Source organism: Rattus norvegicus, chromosome 1 (genome assembly GCF_036323735.1).
Source record: "Rattus norvegicus strain BN/NHsdMcwi chromosome 1, GRCr8, whole genome shotgun sequence".
NCBI classification, from domain to species: domain Eukaryota; kingdom Metazoa; phylum Chordata; class Mammalia; order Rodentia; family Muridae; genus Rattus; species Rattus norvegicus.
In genome coordinates, this window is record NC_086019.1 from 24,569,296 (window position 1) to 24,596,844 (window position 27,549).

A 27,549-nucleotide genomic window follows, 5' to 3' on the forward strand; every position below is an offset into this window, starting at 1 on the left:
GAGGAAGCAGGAAATTCATTCGATCTGTTTAGTTCCCTGGGAATGAGGGCCGAGAGTCTGGAGAGGCCACAGTGGAAGGTCTGCTGAGGAGCTGGGGATGAGACCGGGGGATCGAACATGGAGGAGCAGAGGAGAAAGGAAAGTCTGCACTTAGCCTGCTTGCTTCTCTGTCTAAAGCAGCTTGTAGGTTCCTGCGCATTGTTTGCTGGAGTTGGGGGAGGAAGTTAGGAGGATGTGTGGCTGAGCCACAAGAGGCAGGGCTGGAGGGGGAAAAGAGTCCTCCCTCAGCAGGTGGTCCGCAGAACTCAGATTGTGAGTGCCCGGTTTGGAAGAGGGGAGCAGTAGGTGAAAATCTCCAGTTAGCTTCCCCAGCCAGAGTCCCGAACTCTTCCTCCAGTTTTACTTCAGCTTGGGTTTTCTCTAATGATTCTCTACTTTCATGTCTTAACGGTCATTTCCAGGATTTGTGTTTCCACAGACTCTGTTTTAACAGATTCGTTTCTATCCCCGTTTAGGTCCTTCCTTGAACATATTCCTAAAAGCTATTCTGAAGTCCTTGTCTTTTACTTCAGCTATACCCGCATTTCTCAGGGCCTGCCGTTCAGTGTTGCTGGGCTGTGGTGGGAACAGACCCTTTTGGTTGTTACTGATTACATTTTTACTCTGATATCTAGGTGTCTGCGTTTGGAACTATTGTAATTCTAGGTGTTGATAACTGCTCTTGTCTTCGCTGGGTGTGTGTGTGTTCCGTTCCTTGTTTTGTGGGTGGGGGAGGGAAGTTTAGTGTTTGTTTTATTTTGGTTTTGCCCTCTCCGGATCTCAGGGGACTGTAGTGGCTATGGGTTGCCTGGTAGGAATTGTTTCTGAAGTCCCCAACCCCTAGTTGAGGCCAGGGGGTTGCGGATCCCAAGTAGAAAGTGTCTCAAGTTACTAGGGACTGTCTGGAAGCAGAGGGGTGGGGCAGGAAGAGGGAGGCTGAGAGGACCCAAGGGAAGAAGAAAGATGGATCTGCCACCGGGCTCAGTGGCTTCCTGAGGGAGTTGAGGCAAAGGAGGGCAAGCTCTGTGAGCCAGCAGACTGCTACTGCCTGGGAGATGAGACTGGGGAATTTGCATTGGAGGAAAGAAATGAAGGTTTAGATGGCATACCTGATTCCCAAGCCTGCCTGTCCCAGACAGAGCCTCTAGGTATAGAGGGGAGGCTGGGTCCCTGGAGGACCTGCAGAGTTCCCAGGGAGTGAAGGCAGAGGAGGGGGGCTGAGTCTCAACAGGCCTGCCACAGGATGTCCAGCCTTTTGAGTTATTTCCTCACTGAGTTCACAGTATTAATATGGACTTTCTTCTTTGGAATTATTATTTTTTAAAAAGTTACATCTTCTCTCATACATGACTCCTTGAATTTGTTCAAAACTATAGACAGTCAGTTCTCTGAGGTTTTTTTTTTTCCTGATACTTTCTTGATTTCCCCCAGGAACATAAATAAAATACTAATATAAATTAGTTACACCGGGCTTTATCTTACCTGTTATTATGACAGTCACTCAGAGAGTGTGAACTACTCACACACATGACACAACCCAGAGAGTGTGAACTACTCACACACATGACACAACCCAGAGAGTGTGAACTACTCACACACATGACATTAACTGAGAGATTGCGAATGACTTACATAAGTGACAGTAACCCAAGAATGTGAAAACCTTACACATATGACAGTGGCCCAGAGTGTGAACAACTTACACACATGACAGTAATCCAAGAGTCTGAAAACCTTCTATACATGATAGTAACCCAGAGAGTATGGAAAACTTACACACATTACAGTAACCCAAAGAGTATGAATGACTTACATATGTAACAGTAACACAATTGTGTGAACAACTTACATGACAGTAACCCAGAGTTTAAATGACTTGCATACATGATAGTAAACAAGAGAGTGTGAAAACCTTTACACACATGACAGTAACCCAGAGAGCGTGAGCTAGCAAAGAGATGGATGCATAGGTCACTGGAAAAGAATATAGGACCCAAAAGTAAATTCACAGAAACATCCGTAACTAATTTCTATCATAAAATCCCAAAAAAATTTTAGTGGAGCAAACATGTCTTTTCCTTCAGTGGATGGTGCCCTATACAAAAATAAGTTCAACATGAAGAATTGACTCACCTATAACATATCAAACTATTAGAAAACAATGGATAGGAGAAACACCTGTGAACTCTAAGGAAATCTAGAGGATTCTTAAACTTGATATTTTCTATATAATAAATATTTACTGCCTCCAAAGTCGGATGTTAGAACCAATCCTCATTGTGGTAGTGTTCGCAAGGTATAGATTGGGGGAAATGATCATGTCACTAGGGCAGAGTTCCCTAGGGTAGAATTACTGTCTTCTCTACTTTGCTTCCAATTGCTGTGATAAACATGACCAAAAGCAACCTGGGAGAAGAAAAGGGTTTCTTTCAGCCCATCATTGAGGGGAACCAGAGCAGGAGCTCCAGGTAGGGCCTGGAGGCAGGAACTGATGCAGACTATGAAGGGATGCCAATTGCTCCTAGGATTGTGGTCGTCTCCTGCTGTTATACAGTTCCAGTCCCCCTTCCCAGGATGGCATCACCACACTGGGCTAGACACTCAGATAACTCTGAGTGCTCAAGACAACTAATGCTAACCAGGAGACTGTCTTTTTAAGAGACCTTCCAAGAGCAGCCTGTCAAAGGGAGACAACCATCTACAAACCAGAAAGTGTCTGTGAGATATAGACTTCTGTTGTTCACGTGTAAACACATACACGTGCACAAACACACATGTGCACACACATATGCACACACCCAGCTAGACAGCAGACAGGCAGACAGTTCAGTGAGACACAGCATGGAGAAAAACCCATTAACTGAAGCAGAGTACAAATGGCAAATAATCTTAGAGAGAGAAAGGTTAAACACTGATACCCATTTGGAAAGTGTGAAGTATTAAGCCACAATGAACTTATATACTTCGCAGAAGAACCAAAGCAAAATGAATGAATGAATATCAGGTGCTATTGAGCATACAGAGTGGCTGGGTCATTGACACTTTGCTGAAAGGAATATAAAGTGGTTCCCCTACTCTGAGAAACAGTGTATCTATTACTTAAGAATGAAACACACGAAGCTAGAGAGATGACTCAGAGGTTAAGAGCCCTAGCTGCTCTTCCAGAGGTTCCGAGTTCAATTCCCGCAACCACATGGTTGCTCTCAACCATCTGTAATGAGATCTTGGGCCCTCTTCTGGCTATGCAGGCAGAATACTATACACATAATAAATCTTTTTTAAAAAAAAAAAATGAAACACACAACTACAACATATTTTCAGACCTTTGTGTGGAGAGGGGGGACTTTTGCATTTACACACACACACACACACACACACACACACACACTGCACACACACAGAGGCACACACATACATACCACATCTGAATGTCTACAACAACTCATTCATTGGAATTTCCAAGTAGAAACAACTTGGACATCTTTTAACTAACAAGTGATCAGAGAGAAGATTCCGCCAGGTCCATATATTATAGAATTGCTACTTAGTGGCAGAAAAATAGAGAGTGCGTTCTTCATACATGTAACAACCGGGAAGAATATGTGATGAAGTAGACCACGTGAAAAGGAACAAAGAATGCATAATGAACGCACAGTTCCAATTTCCAATTAGATAGCATTAATGGGCAAAGACATATCCCTACATTAGCAGCAGTGCCTAGTCCAGACGACCAAGGAAAACCTGGGTTGCTAAGAAGCATGAATTCAGAGGAGATGCCCATGTCTGAGTCCATTCTTGTTACTCCGGTGGTTACATTGTCTGAAGGAGCTATGAAGAGTGTGCTTGCAAATATTGAACCAATGCTTCTAAATGGAATGGCGTAAAATATCAACCTAAAATATATCTGACATAAATTACAATTTTAAATCTGGAAAACAGGTCTCTTTGGTTTACAAAAGTAAAAATGAACCAGGTGGTGGTGGTGGTGGTGCACACTGAAAATCCCAGCCTTTGGGAGGCAGAGGCAGGTGGATCTCGGGGGCCAGCCTGGTCTACGGGTCTACAGCGTGGTCTAGGATAGCCAGGGCTACACTGAGAAACCTTGTCTCAAGAAAGAAAGTAACAACAATAACAATGATTTTGACATGCTCGTTCACCCCAGAACCTTCTAAGTGAACGTGGCAAGATCCGGAGTCCTAAGTTATCCTCAGCTACAAAACAAGTTCAGAGTTTGGGGCTTACAGGAGACCCTTTCAAGAAGAAAAGAAGGGGAAAAGATAAAGGGAGGAAGAGAAGAGAGGAAAGATAGGGATTTAAAAGCCCTAAATGTGTTGCCTGGTTCACCCCATCAGGTGTCAGAGTTGGGGTTCCGACCCTACTCCTGGGCTCCACAGTTGGAGGTTTCACCCTTTAGCACACTGCCCCCTACTGGCTGCATCCTCCAGCCACACCTATATGGAAATCCGCATACATTATCCTTTGCTCTGTGCCTGTCCTCAGGTGACCATGGCAGCCTAAGCTTCATGCCCTCCTGGCCATCCTGACAACCCGGGTCAGCCGATTTTCCACAACAAAATCTCTTAAGATGTGTCTCCTACCGGTTTTGCTTCTCTGTTAAACCCTGGATGAATACACACAATGAAAGAGAATTAAGCCTACTCATCGTCTACAGCCAACTTTAAAATAGTTAGATGGGACTAATGAAGCCACAAAAGCCCTGCCCCCTGGAAGAGGGGAGACAAGAGCCTTTCTGGATAGTTATGAGAGTGACTTGTGCAAGCAGCCACTGAAAGGTACAAAAGTAATCCCACAGATGAACGTGAACATCGAAAATGACGCTGGCAGTCTTCAGGACCAGAAGAGGAAAGTCAGTCTTCCCTAGAGCTACCAGAAGGAGGGTCATCCCAGGGACACTTGATATAACCTCTGGGACTGCAAGACAGCAGGTTTGTGTCCATCTAAGCAGCTAAGTTTGTTTTAACAGCAGTAGGAAATCAATATACCACGTCTCTAAATCTTCTTAGAACCAGCCTGTGTATCCATGCAAGTAGATGTCTGTGAGTTTGAGGCCAGCCTGGTCTGTGAAATGAGTCCAGGACACCCCACGTTCTGTTACAGAGAAAAACCCTGTCTCTAAAAGTCAAAAACAAACAAACAAAATGTTAGAATAAACACACACACATACATGCAGTTCATAAATTTATGTAGTTCTAAGTATTTAAGTATGTTACTTTTATAATACACACATCTTCATGTACAAATTTTAATCCAACGTTTTAGCATTGACTTCCTTTGTGTTCTATTGAAGAACTCTTGACAGTTTGTCACTGAAGTAGTCTTTGTGTTCAAGAATGTTCACACTGAAGTTTCTGCTGAGGCAGTGACGCCAGATGCCAGACTCAAACCACAGCCCCTTATGAAGTGTTTACAAAGAAGGTGGTCCCCAAACTGAGTGAGCCCTTTAAACCTTCTAAGCCAGACTCTGGAAGGCAGGAAAGTGTGGGAGATGTGAAATGTTGAGGAGAGGCTTTTGAAAGAAGATACTATGTGATGGGGGCTGAACTGTGAGTGTCACCCACCCTCATCATAGGGGCAAAGAGAGAGAGCACTGTCACATGAGTGAGGGTCCTCAGAGAATGCCATTGTTGTTCCTTCAAAGGGGGTGGGCCTTCGTGGGGGTCACAGAGGTCTTCTTCTATGTGGCAGGTCGGGATGAAGAAGCCTCACCTATGCTTAGAGCACCTTGGTGGCAGATGGCATGAAATCACTGTGGGTTCAATCCATGTTGACTAATGCGCTCTCCTAAGGTGATGTCTTCTATCTGCCAGGGACACGCGACCGTACGTTTTAGAGATAAAATGGCTATGAGTAACGGCAGATCCAGCAATCATGCAACCAAATTATCATAAGTTCTTATTCTTGTACAACCTGGCTCTTGCTCTATAGGTCTGGACCCGTCCTTCCCTATTTAAACCGGCAGGCCGGCCTAGGGGTAAGGGAAGAGGAAAAGGGAGAGAGAGACAAGGAAGGCAATTGTGTGCTCTCGGTCCTCTTCCAGCAGACCTGAGTGAGGTTTGGCATACAATATAGTGTAAAGTGTCTATACCTAAGACTGGGCTTTTCTAGAGTGCACGCACTGCATACCCAGCTTGGTCTCGGTCACGTTTCATAACCACCCACTTGGCATCTGCAGCGGTCTTCCTATGCATTATTTTCGTATAGCTATCTTCTCTCTCCACTTCCCTTCCCCATTACTGAATTGCTACTCTGAGGCTCAGAGCACTGTCCAGTGTCTCAGACTTAGCATGGAACCCGCAGCAAGCAGTCATTTAGGGGACTAAGGATAAACTCCCCTACTGAACCCCACTTACTCAGGAGACAGGAGAATGGGAGTCAAGAGTGCTTGGATTATTATCAACAAGGGGGTTCCTATTGACTATAAATTATTTTCCATTTTAAATCTGTCCCACTTATTTATTCAGTCTGTGCCTGTGAACACACAGCTTTCAGAGTCTTCTCTCTTCTTCCACATAAGCATTCTGGGGTCAAACTCGGGTCCTCAGGCTTGGTGGCAAGCATCTTTACCTGCTGAACCCTCTTGCCGGCCCAGAACTTTCTATTCATCAAAGTAGGTTCTATCCAGACTGTAAAGTCAACACTGTTACTTCCCCCATGACTCCCTGTTCCTGTTGCCACATGCTGTATGCCCAGCTTTGTCAAGATCACCTCTCACAGCCACCCACTGGGGATTTACTGCCACCTTCCTACATATTATTTTTATATACTGATTTTCTCTTTCTCCTCACCCTTCCCATGTTTCAGTTGTAGGTTCAGATTTCCTTATATCGTGGTTACTGTAGTAATGTTCATATGATGACTTTGCTTAGGTCCCAGTTTAATCTGTTCTACACAAAAGCCAAATCTTCATGAATTCAGCCCTTCCCCACGCTTGTGTGCCCAGCGTTCAAACCCTCCCAAGCCCTAACTCTGTCTCCCTTTCACCTACATTCCTACTTTGTCTGTGTCCAAGGCATTTGCCCCAAATAGACGGGTGTGTGTCTGTCTCTCTCCTTCTGCTTGGGTGGGTCCCACGATTGTAGTTATGCTGTAGATTTGCACTCCTTTCCTTTTGAAGGTCCAACTCAAATGTGACTTCCGCCCAAGAAGTCTTTTCTGCTCAGCCGGAAGCGGTAGCAATTAATCAACTAATACCAGAAGAGCCTTGTAGAAAAATACTTCCAGGCCCCCATCAATATCAATCCCACTGTTCAGTGGTATTTACACTCAAACCAGGGATACACTGACAGTAAGGATGTGATTTATATAAAAGAACAAGAATCTTCAATAAGCATTCAGAGTATCTCCGGATGATGTAGGCCGTGAAGGAAATATGGTCCCAGGAAAAATTCTTCAGTTGTGGAATAGAGTTCACTGGGTTTTCACAGCCTCCGGTCCCACTAGAGAGCAGTTTGAACAAGAACGTTTCATTTAAAAACTTAACTCCTGTAAAGGGAGCACTGTAGGGTTGGGACAGTACACCTCTAGCGGCAACAACCTTGGAAGGACTCTGTCTCCCCAGAGCTTGGGTCCAGACCCCCTCCAGAGGTCATTTGGACAGACAAAAGGCTTCGTGTATTGTGAGAGTGACACACACTAGCAGGAACTAGTGACTTGGGAATTTCAGCTATTGGTACCCAGACAGGAGACACCTCACTAGAGTACGGGCTAAAGCCCCATAGGAAACGACTGTGGCAAAGTACGGGGCATTTGTCCTCTGGGTTCGATGAAAAGCTGCCTATAACACACTTGAGAGGCTACCTGAGGAGATGGCTGGCTGACAAACTCCACTTTGAAAATGCTGTGTATGCTGTGTTCTAGTTGCTAATGGCCACTGCCAACCCCATCTTTTCTGAGCAAGCCAATCTTGCTCGGATTTGCAAACAAGCTTGTGGGCCTGTTAGAAAGCAGCTCTCTCTTGCAGTGTCCCTCTGGCGCCCTCTACTGACAAACTGTAGCACGGAGCTGCGGGACATAACAGCCCCACTTCGGAGATCTGCCCCAGAGCAGGAATGTATCAATCTGGTAACGGAACCTCCCCTACCTATGTCTTCCTGGGTCCTTATTTTTCTATTGAGAAGGCCAAATGGCCTTGTAAACTCACTATCAGGCTCCCGAACCTCAGGATTTCTCTGGGCGTTTCCATTGCCGTCACCACTAACATCAAGAATTTCAAAAGAACAAAAAAGTAGTGATTGATGTATTTGGTATACCACATCTCTGGGATCGCAGTCACTGTGAAATATTGGTAAGCATGATACGAATTGTAGCTATTACTCTTGTGTGGAAAACAAGTTCAAAGTTCAAAGACATCCAGCTAGCACGCGATGCATCCTAAAGAGTGAATCTTAGATCCACGAGATTTTTGTATTAACAACCTTGGACTGGGTTTCTCGTCCTGACAATAAGGTTTGCGATGTTCTAAATTCCAGGAACCTCCACTATAGCACTGCCTTGAGACAACTATTACGTGGTAGATAACGTCTCACCTGGAAATACCTTAAAATTTTAGGGGAGCTGCTTTTCATTGTGAATTCATTCGCTTGGTTGTGGACACCCTGAGTCTAGGTATACACACATTTATTTCGACTGCTTCTGGGCAACTCTACTGGCCTAATATTTATGGAATCTCAGAGTGAGAACTAAGCAAGTGCTAATTGCCCTGTGACCGTTGATGAAACCTTTGACACAACGTAGGCAATGAGATTTCATGTTCAAGATTAGAAACTAAAGGTTAAAGCCACTGAGTAATGTGACCAAGGTGATTACCTAGGTGGTAGCTATGGATGAGAAATACACATAGGTCGGAAGCCAGGGATTACTTAGTTTCTTGGTAGTACCACGAGCCCAGAGCTCCTCTTTGTTTGTGGTACCAATTTACTTGGTTTTGGCTATTCTATGTTTTATATTTTAAAAACCTAAAATAAAGAGTGTTCATTTTCTATCTCCATTTAGTCACTGAGGAAATTGGGATCCTGTGGGGAGGGGGATCCTGGGCTGTCTAACAGGGATGCTTACCTCTAACCTTTCACTTACCAGAGAGCGGTCACTGATATGGTGCCCTCCTCCAGTCCTTACAAATTCCAATGAAGGTGGGCAGACATGTGTATACTCTGTCAGCCATCTGCAATAGTCTGAGATGGAACTATTACCCCATATACGACAAGCTTTTGTTTTCCATTGTGTGCTCCTTACCCTGAGCCAACTTGCTAGAACCATTACATACTCGGGATGTATGTTTATGAAATGGATTTCTCTTCACTCCACTTCGGGTTTAAGCCTGACAGGAAAACGTGCCTTCGGAATCTCAGCTCCCTGGAGGCTTAGGCAGCTCCTGGGCAGGCCTCATAGTGAGACTATGTGTCAAAACATAACCACAAAAAGTAACAAAAGTAAACAAACATAGACGGGAGTCCACAGTTCTGCTACACTGAAGCCAGAGCTCACACAGCTCTGAGGCAGGGTCTGTGTGAGGATGTAAGACCTTGATACTGCACTCCACAGTCGTCATCTACTATATCGGTTTTGGAAGCAAAGACAAAAACAAAACCATGGCTTTCAAGAATTGCATATCCTATAGCATTATGTTACTTAACAAAATTATGCATAACTATGCCTGGTTTTAGAGGAGGAGAAGAGGGAGCCTCTGTAGACCAAAAGGCCCATCCTCTATACTCTCTTCCTGGAATTGAAGGCTATGCCACAGTTACATCTTGTGGTTGTGCCAGGAGTTTCTGGCGTCATCTAAAATGGATTTTTGCATTTCTGCAGTTACTGGGGCCTGATACCAATTACAAAGAATTTGCCAATGACATTACAGTTGATGGAAGCTCACCTTTGACGACTTTCTATTTCTCACCTTTCTCTTCATATTTCACACCACACGGGGGCAGCCTTGTTCCTCAAGTCCCATGCGTCTGCTGCAGGGCTCTGCCTTGTTTCTGAATTTGTGGGTTTGAGAAGAAAAAAGCCAACACCCTGGACCAGCATCCTGCAAAGGAGATCAGAAGAAAACAGAGGGGGCTCCTTGGCCTCTGAAATCCCTTCTCATTCTAATATTCAAGCCTCCTATGCTTGGGATCCCCCAGCACCATCCAGGATAATGAGAGATTGGCAGAGGTGGGCAAGAGAGAGTGAGGCTGTTCCTAGCATTTCCAAACAGAAGTTGTAAGACAATACATTCAGAAAACTCTTATGGCGGTCCAAGGGTCTCCAGGACCAAAAGAACAGAAGTTAAAATTAAAGTTAGAACACACTAGTAAGGTATTCAATGCTCACATCCTAGGAGCTGATTCAAAATCTGTATTATATATCCAACTACCAGCTGAGAGGAATCAGACAGAACCAGCTCTGAATGGAAGTGCTGTTAGCAGGTTTTTGCAGGAGAAACAAAAAAAATCCACCCATGGTAAAGAAAATGGCCCTCAGAAGCTCACAGGGAGTGGCACTATTAGGGGGTGTGGCCTTGCTGGAAGAAGTGCATGGGGATGGGCTTTGAGGAGCTCAAGCTATGTCCTGTGTAGCACGCAGTCTCCTGCTGCACCCTGTCTAGCTGCATGTTATCATGCTTCTGGTCATGATAATGGACAAAACTTCTGAAACTGTAAGCCAAGCCCCAGTTAAATGTCTTTTTCTTTATGAGAGTTGCTATGATCATGGTATCTCTTCACAACAATAATACAACACCCGTCCAATCACAGTAGTTTTAATTATTAATTACAATTCTATCATAACTGAGTAATATAGATAAGAAGATAGCAAGCAATCTAAATGGTATTTTTAAAAGGAGCAAATGAAAGATGGATTTTTAAAGGTAGTTATTAAAAAATATTAATTTACTTTTATTTTATGTGTATGGGGGTTTTGCCTGCAGAGTGCAGTGCCGGTGGATCTGGGTTCCCTGAAACTGCAGTCACAGGCTGGGGACTGCTGTGTGGGTGCCAGGAACTGAACCTGGTCGTCTGTAAGAGCAGCCAGCATACTGAGCCATTTCTCCAGCCCCAAAGATGTATATCTGAAGTGCGTGTACTTTTAAATAAGACAGGTGCTGTCCCACTTGAACAATGCTGGCCACCAAAGGAAGCCACATTCTCCCTGAACAACTTTCCTGGTCACCATTTATCTTTGTTTTGGAAAAAAATATCGTAGGTCAATATTTGTTTGGAGACAAGATAACAGCGTTTCTGGGCCTGAGGTATGAGTCAGACAAAACAAGTTTCAAACCTGATTCTGCCAGTCAAGAGTCGTTCTTGGCAAGAGCTGCAAGACCCGTTTCCTCATTCCTGTGGAGAAAGCAGGACACCTAAAGTTCTAGAGCTTAACTGAGATGTAAAAATGTAAAACGCTGAGCAGAGTTTCTGTCACAAAGTCCATAACAAGTGCGAGAGATTATTATCAAGCATCCGTTTCTTCACTAGCGTCTCATCAGTTGCCATGGATTTTTAAAAATTAATAATTATTTATATGGGTGTTTGGCGTGTGTGTGTGTGTGTGTGTGTGTGTGTGTGTGTGTGTGTGTGTGTGGTTATACTGCATGTGTGCAATCCCTGCAGGAGCCAGAAGGGGGCGCCAGATCCCATGCAACTGGAGTTAAGAGACGATTCTGAGATGCCCAGTGGGCCCTGCGAATAGAACCCCACTCCCCCATAAGAGTAGCCAGAACCCTTAATTCCTGCGTCATCGTTCCAGCTCCTTCATGGATATTTTGAAGTTTAATTTTCTTCAATTTTTAAATGAAAATGTTAGTTGTGTTCGGTTTTCCAGACAATACCATCATGTGTGAAAAACCAAACCAATAAATAAATAAATAATAAAAATCACTCAAGTCTGCCTTTATTGCTCTTTCTCCTTGTCTCTCTGTATCGACTGAAACTTCTAGAAGCAGCATGAAAAAATAATGGGGTCTTCATGTCAATAAATGCTGCTAGTGCCAGTTCAACCAACAATGCAAAGTCAGAGGGTAGAAAAAACGCCCAGGCCCGGCCCCTGTTCCATTCCATTTGTAACCTCACAAAGGTAAACCTACATACTCTTGCACATGCGTGCACTGCGCACTCGTATGAACGTGCACACACACCACAGACAGACATGTGCTTGCAAGCATGCACCCACGTGCACACACACGCACACAAAGGTGCACCTTTGTGTAAATGTGGAGGCCAGAGGACAAAGTCAGGTGTCTTTCTCAATTGCTCTCCCCCATTTCTACTTCAATTACCTTCTAGTTATTTATTTTGTGTGTGGCTGACTGAGCATGTGCCACTGCGCGAGTGCAGAGGTCAGAGGGCAAGGGTCAGAGTTGGTTCTCTCCTCCTACCGGGAGGTATAAACTCAGGTCATGTTGCAGGCTTGGTAGCGGCCGCCTTTGCTCTGTAGTTTATCTTCCTTGCCCATTTTATTACGTCTTATTTTTGAATTAACTGTTGCTCTGTGTGTGTGTGTGTGTGTGTGTGTGTGTGTGTGTGTGTGTGTGTGCGTGCAGTCAGTTTTCTCCTCCCATCCTTGTGTCTACTTCTCTGCAGCCTGCTCCAGACTCGCTGGCCTGTTCTGTCTCTGCCTCCCATTTCACCACAGGAGCGCTGGGATTACTGATTTCACCACAGGAGTGCATGGTTCTTATGTGGGTCTGTGTCAGCCTGCCAGGTCTCTGAGGCAAGATCTTTTACCCACTGAGCTGTCTCCCTGCTCTGATGTTACTTTGAGACAGGGTCCTTACTGAACGCTGAGTTCATGGATTCAGGTGGACACTAGCTCCAGAGATCCTGTTTCCATGTCCACAAGGCCGAGATTACAGGGCAAACTGCTTTTAGGTGAACATCGGGGATCAAACTCACGTCCTCATGCTTGCCTGCAATCTATATGACTGAGCCAGTCCTATTTGGAAAAAATAAATCATGTTATTAGACTTTGGGGGCTGTGCTTCAAAATAACTTTTTCATAATGCTCACATTGATTTCTTTAGTTTGGTATAGTTTTTAAGTCGCTCCTGACAGTCAATAATAAGCTCAAAATTAACCCACGTGTTTCTGTTTAAACTTTGCTTTATCGGTTTCTACTATTCTATAATACGTCTTGGAATAAGCACTATAAATTCATTACACTATGAAGAAACTGCTGTTATTAACAGTGTAGCTACAGGGCTGCTGGAGAGATGGCTCAGCGGTTAAGAGCACTGGCTGCTCTTCCAGAGGTCCTGAGTTCAATTCCCAGCAACCACATGGTGGCACACAACCATCTGTAATCGGATCTGCTGTGGCTGAAGACAGCTACAGTATGGGATCTGGTGCCCTCTTCTGGGCTTCAGGCATACACGCAGGAGACTGCTGTATACATACTAAATAAGTCTTTAAAACAAAAACAAAACAGTGTAGCTATGAATGTTTTTGCATGTTAAGTCTCCATGCAAGAGTTACCCTCATAGCTCCTAAGGAGATTAAAGATCACGTGTCGTTTCCATTGATTTATTTAGTCATATCATGCTGATACTCCTGAGCCATTTCTCTCTACTCAGCCTCTCGCTGCTCCTCCTCTCCTTCTCCACCTTCTCCTTTCTTTCCCTTTCTAAAATAGGGCCACTTGTAGCCCAGGCTTGCATCTAACTTGCTGTGGCTGCGTAACTGAAGCTGTCCTTCAGTTTCTGATGCTTCTGCCTCTTCCTCCTCTGCCCCCTGCTCCGTGTCTCTCCCTCCTCTCCCTCTGTGGCTCCCTCCTCTCCCTCTGGATCTTTCTCAGCTCTATCACGTTTCTTCTGTATAATGCCTTCAGATCTTTATCTTTCTACTAGGTTTGGTTGGTTAGTAGGTTGGTTGGTTGGTTGGTTGGTTGGTTAGTTGGTTAGTGGGTTCGTGGGTTGGTGAGTTGATTGGTGGGTTGGTGTGTGTTTGGTGGGTTGATTAGTGGGTTGGTGGGTTGGATGGTGGGTTCATGGGTTGGTTGGTAGCTTGGTTGGTGGGGGGGTGGTTGGTAGGTTGGTGGGTTGGTGGATTGGTTGGTGGGTTTATGGGTTGGTTGGTAGTTTGGTTGGTGGGTGGGTTGGTTGGTGGGTTTATGAGGTGGTTGGTAAGTTGGTGGGTTGGTTGGTGGGTTTATGGGTTGGTTGGTGGGTTTATGGGTTGGTTGGTAGTTTGGTTGGTAGGTTGGTGGTTGGTAGGAAAGTGGTTGGTAGGTTGGTGGTTGGTTAGTGGGTTGCTGGGTTGGTTCTAGTCCCTCATATTTCCTTTGCAATCTGTAAGAGATTCAGCCTTTCCTGTCCATGTTAACCCTTGTTGGTGCGGTGCACTGTAAACATTCTGGGAAGATACTGCAGCTTTTCTGATTTGTGTTTCTTCACCCACCAATGACTGAGTATCTTTTCTCGGTGCTAACTTTCCATTTGTCTATCTTTGGTAAAAGGTCTCTCACAACTTCCCTTCACTGCTTTATAATTCGCTCTAAGAATTCTCCATCAATACAGGAATTGCAAATATTTTCTACAAATCTGTGACTTAGCGTCTCCTTCTCTTTGAAATTTTTTTTTCAAACAGCAGTCATGTTTAACTTTTATGAAATGCCATAATTTAGTCTAAAAATTATTATTCTTTTGATACAAGAGGGATTTACCTAATGTGATGTCATAAACGTTTTCTCCAAGAAGTTTCTAGGCTCTATTGAGAATTAATTTTATATATAACCCAAGTTATGGATTAAAATTTCTGTTTGTTTTTTTATGTTGTTTGGGTTTGGGGGATGTGTTTGTTGGTTCATTCATTTTTGTCCCTGGCTACCATGTGATTCCTGAGCCTGTTCATAATACAATTATCACTTCACTATTTAGTTCAAGAGTTTGCATACTGATTATAACTGGCTGGTAATTTTCATGTCTCTCACTGTCTTGGTGTACATCAGCAGCAAATACTTCTAGCTTCATAAAATGAATCTGTAAGTATTTCTCATCTTTTAACTCTTTAGAATATATTATATAGGTTGCAATTATTTTTCTTTTTTGAATCACTAATAAAACTGCCCACAAGTACCATGTAAACCTGGAATGTTCTTTGTAAAAAATGTTTGGAAAATTGATTTATTATCTTAATTATAAGGAAGTGATTTCCTAGGAATTTGTCCTTTCGTGTTACATTTTCAAGTTAATTGACATTTAGGATTATTCATGACATTTTTATTTTAATGACTACATTGTCTTAGTCATAATCATTTGTATATTCTCCTGTCTTTTGCTCAACTAATCTCAGCTAAGCAGAGAGCTATAAATGTAATGTTACTTTTTAGTTACTAAAAGCATTTAAATTGAAATATAATTATATCACTTTCCTCTTTCCTCCCTCCAGCCCTTTCTGTGTATGACACCAACTCCGTCTCAAATTGATGGTCTCTTTTACATTTATGACTATTACTACAATATATAATATGTAATATGCCATATATTGTATAGTAACATATAATATACAAAATATTTACATATTATATTTTATATTGTATAATACATTATAATAAATATAATTAATATAATGTGATAAATATAAAATTATATATTTTATATAAAGTATTACATATATTATATAATATATAATATATAAAATATATAAATATAATATAATAGAAAACAATATGCAATTGGATATTTTATATAATGTTTGCATATTATATATTGTATAATATAAAATAAAGATAATATATTTAGAAATTATTGGAATTTAGATATAATATAAAGTTGTATATATCTTATATATACATATGTACATATATAAAAAGTATTTAATATATATTTCTATATTTAATATATTAATGTTAAATTAATATTTCATTATATTGATTCAATTATTATAACATTAATCTATTATATATTCTATGGTGAATATTAATAATGCTAGTAAATTAATGACTATATAAGTATATAACATAGAGTGCATGTTATATTTTTATAAATAAAACAATTACATATTTTTTATAACACTCCAGATTTTATCCTCCTCCCAGTCTACCGTCTTACACATCCCATACCTCCTTCCCAGACCTGGCAGTCCTCTGCTGTATATGTGTTGGGGGCCTCATATGAGCTGGTGTTGGTTGGGGTCCTCATATCAGCTGGTGTACGCTGCCTGGTTGGAGGTCCAGTGTCTGAGAGATCTCTAGGGTCCAGGTTACTTGAGACTGCTGGTCCTCCTACAGGATTGCCCTCCTCCTCAGCTTCCTCCACCTTTTTATGTATATAATATATATTATATTTTTAATATACAATATTATATAATATTAACATTATATATAATATGTGCGCTTAAATATATTAAACCAAGCTTCTGAGTATGTTTAGGGTGAGCATGTTTAGGGTGACTTGAGTGTGTGATTTCAAGGCTGACCACTTTGTATTAGGTAACCCAATCAGGGAGCTAATCCTTGGGAGAAGCTCTGTCTCCCTGTCTTAGCAGTCATTAGCTGCCTGGAATTCCTTGTCTCGAGGTGGATCCTATGAGGGAGAAGATTCTCCCTCCTGTATTAGCATGTCTATTGATCCTCCTGTTCGGGTTATGTTCAGGCACCCATAATGCTGAAGGGTCCTGGGTGTAGCTTTCTGTCCTTTTCAGGCAGCTGCAGACCAGAGCAGACATGATAGCTCTCCGGCTCTTACAGTCTTCTACCCGCTCTGCTTCAGTGCTCCCTCAACTTTAGGTTGTAAATGCTGTGTGGTGTCTTAGTTAGGGTTGCCACTGCTGTAGACAGACACCATGACCAGAGCAACTCTTATAAAGGAAAACATTTAATTGAGGTTGGCTAACGGTTTCAGACGTTCGGTCCATTATCATCATGGTGGGAAACATGGCAGCATGCAGGCAGACATGGTGCTGGAGGAGCGAAGAGTTCTATATCACGATCTGAAAACAGCCAGAAACAGACTGTCTTCTGCAGGCACCCGGAGGAGGGCCTCAATCACACTGGCCAGACTTGAGCACAGGTCTGAGCTCAAACCCCTACCTCCACAGCAGCACACTTCCTCCAGTAAGGCCACACCTCCTAATAGCGCCACTTCCCAGGGGCCAAGCATATACAAACCACCACGTGTGGTCCATGCATCTCTGCATTATGATGCTTGTGGTTTGCAGTGATCTCTGTAAATTTAATAGTTACTTTATAAAACCAACTTCGGGCCCTATTAATTCCTTGGTGGTGAGCTATTTTACTGCTCTGAAGTGGCTCTCGTGGTCTCTGATAACGCTCACTGATCTAGGAACTGTCTCACCTCTACTGTAATTTGGTGTTGGGTAGTTCCGGGGACTCTATTGCTTCACACCTTGCTTTCAATCTTTATGTCTTCATGGTTTAGATGTAAGCTGCGTACAGTTGGATTTTCCCCGTTGTCTTTTACTTAATCCTATTTAATCGGTGTCACTTCGAACCACAGCGTTAAATCTGGATGCTTTTATTGCTTTCGAGCATGCTTTCCTTCTACCTGGCCATTAAACACTTCTCTTGTATGTCGATTGGTACATGTATGTGCATGGGGAGGGAATCTTGTCTGCCCGTGTGCATGTACAGACATTCTCGTTCTTGCCAGTGCACAGAGGCCAGGGTCTGATACAGCCTTCCTTTCTCATTCTCCACTAGACTCTCCGGGAGGCAAGACTCCGGGTTCCACCTACATTGCCTCTCTAAGAACTGGAGTTGGAAGTCGGTGCCGCCTCACTCAGCTTTGTAAGGCAGATGCTGCCGATATGCTGCCGATCCACACGCAGGGCTTCACGCTTGTGTGGCAAGCACGTTCCTCACCTAGCCATCTTCTCTGCCTTTGTCACTTCTCTTGGTTCTCCTTCATATTGCTGTGTCTCTTCAGTTGTCCGTTGAAATATGACTGGTTAGACATGAGTAGTAGAGCTTGAAAATGCCTTCATAGGAGACACTTATGAAAGCCTAAACAAATCTACCTTCCTGCAGAGATCTGAGATCTCCTTACTCTAGAGTTAAAGAAAAAGGAGTTCCCTCCCTCTAAGATTCTAGAAACAAGCAGCAGCAGAAGTTTTCTCAGTTTATTCTTACCTCCGGATGTAGCTTCTTCTATGTCCCAGCTGGGGTCAGGAAGCTTCCTGCTTTGAACAAACTCTGGACAATTGCATTTAAGGAAGGAATCAAAATGGAGGCTTGAAATCTCCAGGCTAGTCCAGCGCAGCTGAGCGCTTCCCAGCTCCCATTCCTTTCCCTGGTTCCTCCGCATTGAGTCTCACAACCAGGGGGCCTTTTCTCCCTGCCCCCACTTGCCCCACAACTAAACCTCCACATCAGGGTCTGCCACTTTAAACTTCACTAATGACCATTTTCTGCTAAATGCCCAGTACCTATGACATCAGCAGACTTTCATTTCTGTTTAACTTTCTTAAAAGAAAAGACTGCTGTGGCCTCTGTTAGTCGACACAGCCTCTACTCTGATTTTGATTGGCGCTTATCATTCAGACACCCTGTCTGCTGAGGGTGACCTCCTCCTAACCCCTTGTTCTCCCCTAGTGTTGAAGACAAGCTTCTGTCTCCCACCCTCAGCGTTTTAGATGCTGTCAATAGCATGCTTGCTGGCCAGCGTCCTGAGACGTTTTTGATATCTTATTCTTTATTTCATCAAAATGTTCAAATTTATCGGCATGCAGTTGTTCATGGTGTTCTTTTTTTATTTGCTCAGTCTTGGCCATATCTGAGCCTCCCTTTTGTGCTTAATTGGTTCTACTTGGGCTTTATTTCTTGTTTTTCTTGGCCAGCCTCTCTCAGGCATTGTCTATTTTATTGCTTTTTATCAAAAATATCAGCAGAATCTTCTTTTTGTTTTATTATTTCATGAGTTTATCTTTGGTCCATATTTTTCTACTTTCTAAGAGTTACCCTTTTTACTTTGCTTTTTCTAAAAAAAATAAATAGCAAGTTAACATTTTAACTACATTTTGTTCCCGTCCACTCTGGTGGGTTTCCGATTTCTCATTTTCATATATTAATTTTTGTTATTTTGTCTGAGGTTAATATGGCTCCTAATTTATTTTTTAATTTCACGTGCAGGCATGTGTTCTGCCTGCATACATGTCTGTGTACTACGTGTGTGCTGGGTCTTCAGAGGCCAGGAGAGAGCATTACAGATCCTCTAGTTACAGATGATTCTGAGCTGCCATGTGGGTACTGGGAACCAAACCCAGTGCTCTAAAAAGCAGCAAGTACACTGACTCATCTCTCTAGGCCTTAGTAAGGAGATCTCCTGCTAGGATTTTCCTGGATCCCCCCTCCGCGTCCCCCCCCCCCCAAGATAAGTTTGATCTCAAATCTTAGTCTTGATTCTCGTGTCTCAGCCTCCCAAGTACCTGGACTGCAAATGTGTCACTATGCCTGACTTTTTCTCAATTTCCCCATTTTTCTAGTCTTCTGTGCTGTGCCTGTGGGTGTGCATTCGAGTGCGTGTGTGTGTGTGTGTGTGTGTGTGTGTGTGTGTGTGTGTGTGTGCATGCATGCGTGGTAGTCAGAGGACAACCGCTCTCCAGGTACTGTCTACCTTGTTTTGGGAGACAAGGTCTCTGAGTGGCCTGGAACTTGCCAATTAGGCAAGTCTGACTGACTGGCCAGAAACCATGTTTGGATTTGCCATTCTCTGCATACCCAGCTCAGGAGTTACGGGTGTGGCCGTAAGCCCGGATTTTAACATGGGTCTGGGGCTTTAACCTAGGACCTTGTGCTCATGTGGCAAATGCTTTATTGAGTGAATTATCGGCACTGCCCTACGTGTTTCTGTTCTTGAATATAACATACCTTTTTAAGAGGATAAGAGGTTTTTGTTGGTGGCGGTGGTTTATTTAATCACCGAAACATCTATTTTTCAACTCATGAGCTGGCTTAGCAGGTAAGCCATGTGCCACCAAGCTTAGACCTATTAGACGCTCAGAACCTATTTTATCAAGGAGAACTAATGCTAAGAGCCAGAGTCGGGTTGAGCTAAGTCCGCTATGACTCCCTCCCTGTGGCGAGGGACCACACACTCACTTTATAATACAGGGACGCAGCGCTCATCTCCACTTTCCTCGTACTTTCTTGGCCTTTCTCTCCTTGTTGGTTTTATCCACTCGTGGCTTCTGCACATTCCTTTTTCATTGGTTTGGTGGTGATAGGGGTTTTCCCCATCCTTCTACTAAACGGGAATCTAAGCATGTTTTGGTTTTTTTCTCTTGTGGGTAGAGATGGTTTGAGTCACTTAAGAAAACCTAAAATTAACCTTCTTCCAAACATTATAGACCAAGGACTCTTCTCAGATCAACCTCTGTCCATTTCTTCCAACTTAATAGCATTGGTAAAGATTTATGGGGGTTGGGGATTCAGCTCAGTGGTAGAGTGCTTGCCTAGGAAGCGCAAGGCCCTGGGTTCGGTCCCCAGCTCTGAAAAAAAGAAGAAAGAAAAAAAAAAAGATTTATGATCAGAGTTTCTGGTTTAGAAATAAAGTGGGTAATTTTCCAACTACTAGAGGGTAAAATGCATTTTCAAAATAATTTTTTTATGCATTTGAAAGTACTTTTGAAGTCAAGCGTAATGGTGCACACCTTTAATCCCAGCACTTGGAAGACAGAGGCAGGTGGATAACTATGTGTTTGAGGCTAGCCTGGTCTACATAGTGAGTTCCAGGACAACCAGAAACATTGTCAAAGAAAAAAAAAAAGAAAGAAAGAAATTCTGGCATTTATCCTTAACTTTATTTTGGTTATACATTTAATTTGTAAAAAATATTCAAGTGCACGTTTTGGCTTAACAACAAGTGTTTACTTTGTTGCCCTTCTGAAATCCAATCAAACTAGCAGAGTAAAAACATAAAGATTAAAAGTCTGGTATGATAGTTCGTAAGTATAACCCCATCCCTGGGAGGCAGTGGTAGAAGGATTAGCAATTGTAGGTTATTCTTGGCTCCATAGTAAATGTGAGGCCAGCCTGGGTGACGTAAGACTGCGTCTCAGAAAACACAAAGGGAAATTTAGTTATTCTGGTGATGCCTTTCCTGAAGAAACCTTCCACAGCTAAATCAAATGTGCCTACAGCCTCATTAAACAATGTATTGAAATCCTAACCCAGAGAACCTGTGGCTGGAAGCTTATTTGGAAATAGGAACCTTGAAAGTGGAATGAAATCTTGATGTGAGATCACCCTGTAACGGTTAAGTCCTCAAGCCAACGGCAGTGTCTTCATAGGAAAACATTCTGGGAGGAGGGGATTAAAAAAAAAAACAGATGCAAAGATGGGGGGCGGTGAGGTGGTCTGTCACAAGCCAGGGATGCCAAGGGCTGCCAGGTGGCCCATAATACACCCTCCCCCGCTCCTTGTGAAAGGAGTCAACCTGACAGGATTCCAGGTCTCTGGCTTCCAGAATCAGTGCACTTTCTCCCTGTTTTCTAAACCACTTTGTGGTGCTTTGGTATATCAATCTCAGGGAAACTAGTACAGTGAGCAACTTGAACGTGGAGGGGTAAGACGCACAGAGGGAAACACCAGCAGAGTGACAAGGACATCTCTGCGTCTGTTTCTTCAGCTCAGACTAGGGAGGCCATCTCTGATGACATGCTTTTCCTCCTGGCCACGCTGTATTTCTCCTGCCCTCAGCCAGAACTTGTTTTCCTGGTGAAGTGGCACAAACCATTTGTGGAAGGGTGAGGTCCTCCGACACCTTGTGCTTTATTTTAGCTGCTGTCACTTTCCACTGACTCCCATATTAATTGGTGGTACTAATATGATGCCCCGGAGTGTCCTCTTGCCTCCACCGCATAGAAGCGGGCAAACTTCCTCTTTGAAATTGGGATAAATCACATCATCTCGTAGATTAGTTCCTGTTTTCCCTTTTCTGTTCATTGTGTAAGGAACCCAAAGTAGCCAGGTGGTAGTCTTCCTGTCCCGTGTAATCAGTGTTGCGTCATCTGACAGAAGCGGCCTCCCCTTGGGCCTCTTCCCTGAACCCACGGCAGCCAAGGTTCCCAGGCAGAGAAGGAAATGAGGAGCTCGTTAGATGATACTGGAATATAAGCCACCGTCGCTGCCACATCTTGATTCAAACATTGCTTTTTATGGGACAGACAGCGTGACATGGGCTGAATTGAGGATCTCATTTTCCAAGGTCCCGTCTCCAGCTGGGATCATAACTAAGTTTTCCATAAGTCATTTCACCATCCATTTAAGCCAGATGCTTCCCAGCGGAGAGAGAGAGAGAGTGTGTGTGTGTGTGTGTGTGTGTGTGTGTGTGTGTGGCCAGCCCAATTAATTCCCTTGCTATGAAAGGAGCTCTCTGATCAGAGGCGGCGTCGACTAGGATGCTCTGATGGCAGATAAGGCACTTTTGTGGGCTCACAGTCAGTAGAACTGGCAGAAACCTTACGGGCAGTAAAAGCTAAACTGTTTCCAGAATGTGTGATCATTCCAATAAGGGTGAATCTTTGTTTCTTCCACGATGGAAGACATCCAGTATAATCAACCTGCCACCAGATGGCTAGCTCATGGCACCTGGGAATGGTGCCATATTAGAGACTCGATGCTGCTCTCTGCTCTCGACAGATTAAGCACTTGGCAGTAGTGTTGCCAAGGTGACCCCTGCTAAGGGAAAGTCCATGCTGCTGAGCACAGGTATGGCCTCCTTCCTGACTGCCATAGCCATTCTGCTTAAAGGTCCGTGGTTGAGCTGTGAGGTGGCTGGAAAAAGATACTGACCATCAGCTGGCTAGTGTGCCCTAGTGTGGCTAACAGTCTCTTCTGTACTAGGTGTTCGGAGTGCGTGTTTTTACAGCGTGTACCCATTCAGAAATGCCCATAGACCTCTTAACAGGCTTCCTTGCTCTGCTTCCCAGTCTCATCTCAGTCCTTCCAAATTGTTGATCCTTCAGTCAAATCATTAGCAACTAGTTTTAGCACATTCCCGTTATCTCTTAATCATAGGGTTGGTTTGTTTTTTGCAAGATAAGGTCTTGCTAAGTTACTCAGTCTATCCCTGACTCCTAGACTCAAGCGAGTCTCCTAGTTTAGGCTCTGTGAAGGTGACAGATGCCACCATGCCAGCTTTATCCCTTTTTTTTTTTTAAAGATTTATTTATTTTATGCACATGAGTACACTGTAGCTGTCTTCAGACACACCAGAAGAGGGCATCAGATCTCATTACAGATGGTTGTGAGCCACCATGTGGTTGCTGGGATTTGAACTCAGGACCTCTGGAAGAGCAGTCAGTGCTCTTAACCACTGAGCCATCTCTCCAGCCCAGCTTTATCCCTTTTGATGTGTTGGACCAAACAAATTCTGTTTTAATTTGGTTAACTTGGAGACTTTGCTGCTGTCCCTGAGACCCATAGAGAGGGCTGTCAAAGTCACCTGCGCTGCAGAACATGGAGTCTAACAAGGCCTTCTATGCTATAGGAGCTCGTGGGGGAACACAATGTAAAAGAAAACTTTACTTCAGTATATGCAGCATTATCAACTAACAGAAACCCAACCTTGTGACACCAAGCACAGACAGCTAACTAACTGTAGGGGCTAGACTAGTCACCAAATAGGAATCAAATGAATATAGAGCCAAGAGGCCAAAGCAGTGGGTGTGCACATGTTTAATGCACTCTGGGGCGGGGACAGTGGGAAGGGCAGAGGCAGAGGCAGAGGCAGAGGCAGAGGCAGAGGCAGAGGCAGAGGCAGAGGCAGAGAGGCAGAGAGGCAGAGAGGCAGAGGCAGAGGCAGAGAGGCAGAGAGGCAGAGGCAGAGGCAGAGGCAGAGGCAGAGGCAGAGGCAGAGGCAGAGGCAGAGGCAGAGAGGCAGAGGCAGAGAGGCAGAGGCAGAGAGGCAGAGGCAGAGAGGCAGAGGCAGAGAGGCAGAGGCAGAGGCAGAGGCAGGTGAACCTCTGAGTTCAAGGCCACCCTCGTCTACACAGTGAATTCTAGGAAAGCCAGGCCTACACGGGTCTATCTAGTTGGCCAGCTCAGGCCAGAAACCTGCTTCTCTGTCTATTAGAGAAGTTCTTGCTGACTGATTGTTTGGCTGGGGACCAGAAGTGAGAAGTTCCTAAAGGATAGATGAACACTTTTCCAAGAGAAGAGTTCCATAAAATAAAAAATAAGATTCCAATAAACTAGTCAGATGCTCTATGGGTAAAATCACTTATGACCAAACCCAAGAACCTAGAGTCAATCCCAAGGGCCCACATGGTGGAAGAAGAGAACTCACTCATGAAAGGTGTCTTCTCAGTGCATACTGTGACAAGAAGGTGTGTGAGCACTCACGTGTGTGTGTGTGTGTGTGTGTGTGTGTGTGTGTGTGTGTGTGTGCGTACGTACTCACCATTGTAGTTCTGCTTAACATCAGTCAGCTACCCCACATACTACCACAAACATGCAATCCATCCTCGGTAGTCGAAAACCCAGTTACTAAATTTAAACTCCAAATTCAGGAATCTTTAGACTGTTGATTTCGCTCAGGTCTGATTGTGGCCAAACAGTGTAGGACTGTATGCTAAAGAAGAGGAAAACAGACAAGGAAAAGCAGCTTGTGGTGGTGATGAGCATCCACTGTGCTTGGCTAAACAGGAGGGAGTCAGGGCTGTCCCTCTACAGCACCCATGTTTCTCTTGTATCAGATTCTGCCCCAAAGGTACAGCAAGAAAGCAACCTAACTCATCTTTCTACCAGATCTGAAGCCTGCGGACATTGTCCTTGAAAACAGATCACCTTAGGAATCGTTTGCTCTACTGAGGACTTTCCAGAAATGCCGTAGTTCTTTCCTAGGCTGTCAGTTAATGTCATTTGAGGAACTCCATCAGCTTGTTGGGGAAGCTCACAGAGACAGGAATTTGAGTATGAACCTTCCCCTACCACTCTCTATCTCTTGGGAACCAGCCTAGCTACTGTTCAGTGACTCTTGTCATGAAGTCTGCCTGGGAGTAAGGGCTGGGGAGTAGACTGGGCTTATGAAGCTGTGTTATTAGCAGCATGCTATCTGCTAAGATGTTTACCGCTCAGCTGGCGTAATGGGAGGTCTGTCTATGGTAATGGGGCATATCAACACAGAGGAGGGCCCCTGAGGAATGGGGCAGCTCTCACATCAACAGTTCCCTGGTCTCTAACTTGGTGTGAGACAAAAAGCCTCGTTGCTTTAACTGGCATGGCAGATCCTCACCAGCACAGAAAAGCTAACCACTGGCAGAAATAACTATACTTAATGGTGTGACATGATTTCAATCCTATTTCCCATCTTTTGCAGGACTACAGGAGGCTAGAGGAGCCAGCACATTCCTGTAGCTTCATTTGAAGATCTAAGTTTCTTAGAGTCAGACTTACTGTGACAGTTGCTGTTGTCTTAAAATGCCGGTAGTAAAGGATACATTTTTGTAGATTTTTTTAAGTTACTAAAAAATACTGTGATATTAAATTATTAAAAATGCCAACCTGTCCGTTTAGATTTCAGTCTTATTTCATTGTTGACTGGAACAGCTTGTAATTATTGTAGCCTGTGTACTAATTACTCTTCTCAAGGCTGCAACAAAATTCCCAACCAAAGGAAGGAAAGAAGGGTTTATCTGGGCTGTTTATTATGGTGTGTAAGGGCACATCCTATGATGGTGGGGGGGTGTATGACAGGAACACAAGGCAGCAAGTCACATTAAATCCACAGTCAGGAAGCAGAGAAAGATGAACGCTAGTACCTAGCCACGTCTCTCCCTTCTGTTCAGCCAGGGTTCCCAGTGTATAGAATGGTGTCAACCCACATTTTCTGTCCCATCTCAGTTAACCCAATCTAGAAACTACCTCAAAGTTGTGCACAGATGTCTGCCTCCCAGGTGACTCTAATCCCCAGGAAGTTGACAGTCAATATTGCTGTCATGGTTTCTATGTTACATTTGCAGTTGCAGAACTTTTACCAATGAAGCTCGCTCATCTCTCTGGTCTAGCATGAATAGGGAGTCACTGTCCTTGACTGACCGGTTCTAAACGTCACCTTTGGTAAACCTCTCCAGAAAAAATAGTTACATTAAGATTCGTAACAGTAGCAAATCTAGTTATGCTGCAGCAATGAAAATAACTCTATGGTTGGGGGTCACCACACCATGAGGAACTGTTATTAAAAGGTCTCGGCATTAGGAAGGTTGAGAACTGCCCCGCCGTCTTACAGTTAAGACAACTGTAACTGCCTCTTTAAGTGTCAGTGCCACAGCGCTCATAGGATGCTTAGTTTACAGCAGGCTGCAGATGGCAACTTCACAACAGTCTTCTGCGCACGTACGAGCAGAGATGCTATTGTCCCACTTCTCTCACTAAAAGGGACTTCCTCCGTCAGAAGGACAATAAATGGGATAGTATGATAGTATGGAAGTATTCTGGTCATTAGTGGGAAAGGGCCATATAAGTTACTTTTGTCTGGGAGTCAGATCAAAGGGGAAGAAAGAGGGTTTCACGCACAGATGCCAGTCCATCATGGCCAGGAGTGCATGGTGCGAGAGTTCCCATCGCTCCTCCAGGAAGAAAAGTGAAAGCAGGGGCCAGGGCAAGAAATGTCAGCTAAAGACACACCCATGACCTACTTCTTCCCAGCAGGCCTCGCCTACCTTTCATTTCCATATAGTAATGCTGCCATACTGTGTAATGAATCTATTGCGAGCAATCCATCTGTCTCTGAAGGCGTCATCGCAGATACACTTACAAGTGTGCTCTATTAATCATCCAGGGCGAAGAATAATCCAATCAGGCTAACAATCAAGATCAGCACCACAGCAAATGGAACTTGCAGGCAAACTATATCCAATTAAGGCTCCTTGGCTATAACAAAAGGCAACCTGAAGTACAAGGCACTAGATGTTCCAGGTATCCTGCTGGGCTGCTTGAATGAAAGTATCACAAAGACCTTAGAATCAGTCGCCATTGTTGTAAAATTGCCTTCTAAGCAGGGACAGTGGCCCTTAAAAATAGAGCGTTTAGTGGTTATCGTTTTTCTTAGTAAACCATACCCCCGTTGCTCGCCAGCACGAACTCCCTAGCATTTGGAAGAGAATTCAAAGTCCCGTCTGCAAGGTGCAGATGGTTTGGGGTCTTACTTCCCCTCCAACTTCATCTTCTCACTTTCTATCTGTATTCACTTTGCCCTATTCCTATTGACACCCCGCCCTCCCCAGCGTAGCCAGACCTCAATATCCTCTTTCCTCTCAGTGCCATCCCTTCGAGATCTGTCGAAATCAGTCACCACAGGCATGACTTTCTCACCCAGCTTCTTGTTCGTTCTATCCCACACAATCACACCTATTTAATATTGCTCAAAAAATGAGAACTGAAGCAAATTTGTCCTACAGAGCTTTAAAACGTTCGAGTGCCGTGTGTGTGTGTGTGTGTGTGTGTGTGTGTGTGTGTGTGTGTGTGTGTGTGTGTGTACGCGCGTGTTTTCATACTTAACAGTAGGGAGAATAGGCATCCTTGGCTACCCCTCAAATACTTAAAATCCCCTACTAGTTG

At 43.9% G+C, this 27,549-nt stretch overlaps 1 long non-coding RNA gene across 7 annotated transcripts; it reads right to left on the minus strand.

Moving 5' to 3' along the window:
* On the minus strand, positions 1 to 27,543 carry LOC120098885 (uncharacterized). Of its 7 annotated transcripts, none has more exons than XR_010058879.1 (6): positions 26,652 to 27,543; positions 20,089 to 24,562; positions 16,093 to 16,288; positions 12,812 to 12,969; positions 11,320 to 11,378; positions 1 to 10,087 (listed from the first exon to the last, which is right to left on the minus strand). It is a non-coding gene; the product is annotated as an uncharacterized LOC120098885 (long non-coding RNA). The 7 variants fall into 7 exon arrangements; XR_005497582.2 differs by having other exon boundaries at positions 20,089 to 20,477; positions 24,392 to 27,543; XR_010058883.1 differs by having other exon boundaries at positions 12,930 to 12,969; positions 16,106 to 16,288; positions 20,089 to 27,543.
* Between the last annotated feature and the right edge of the window lie 6 nt (positions 27,544 to 27,549).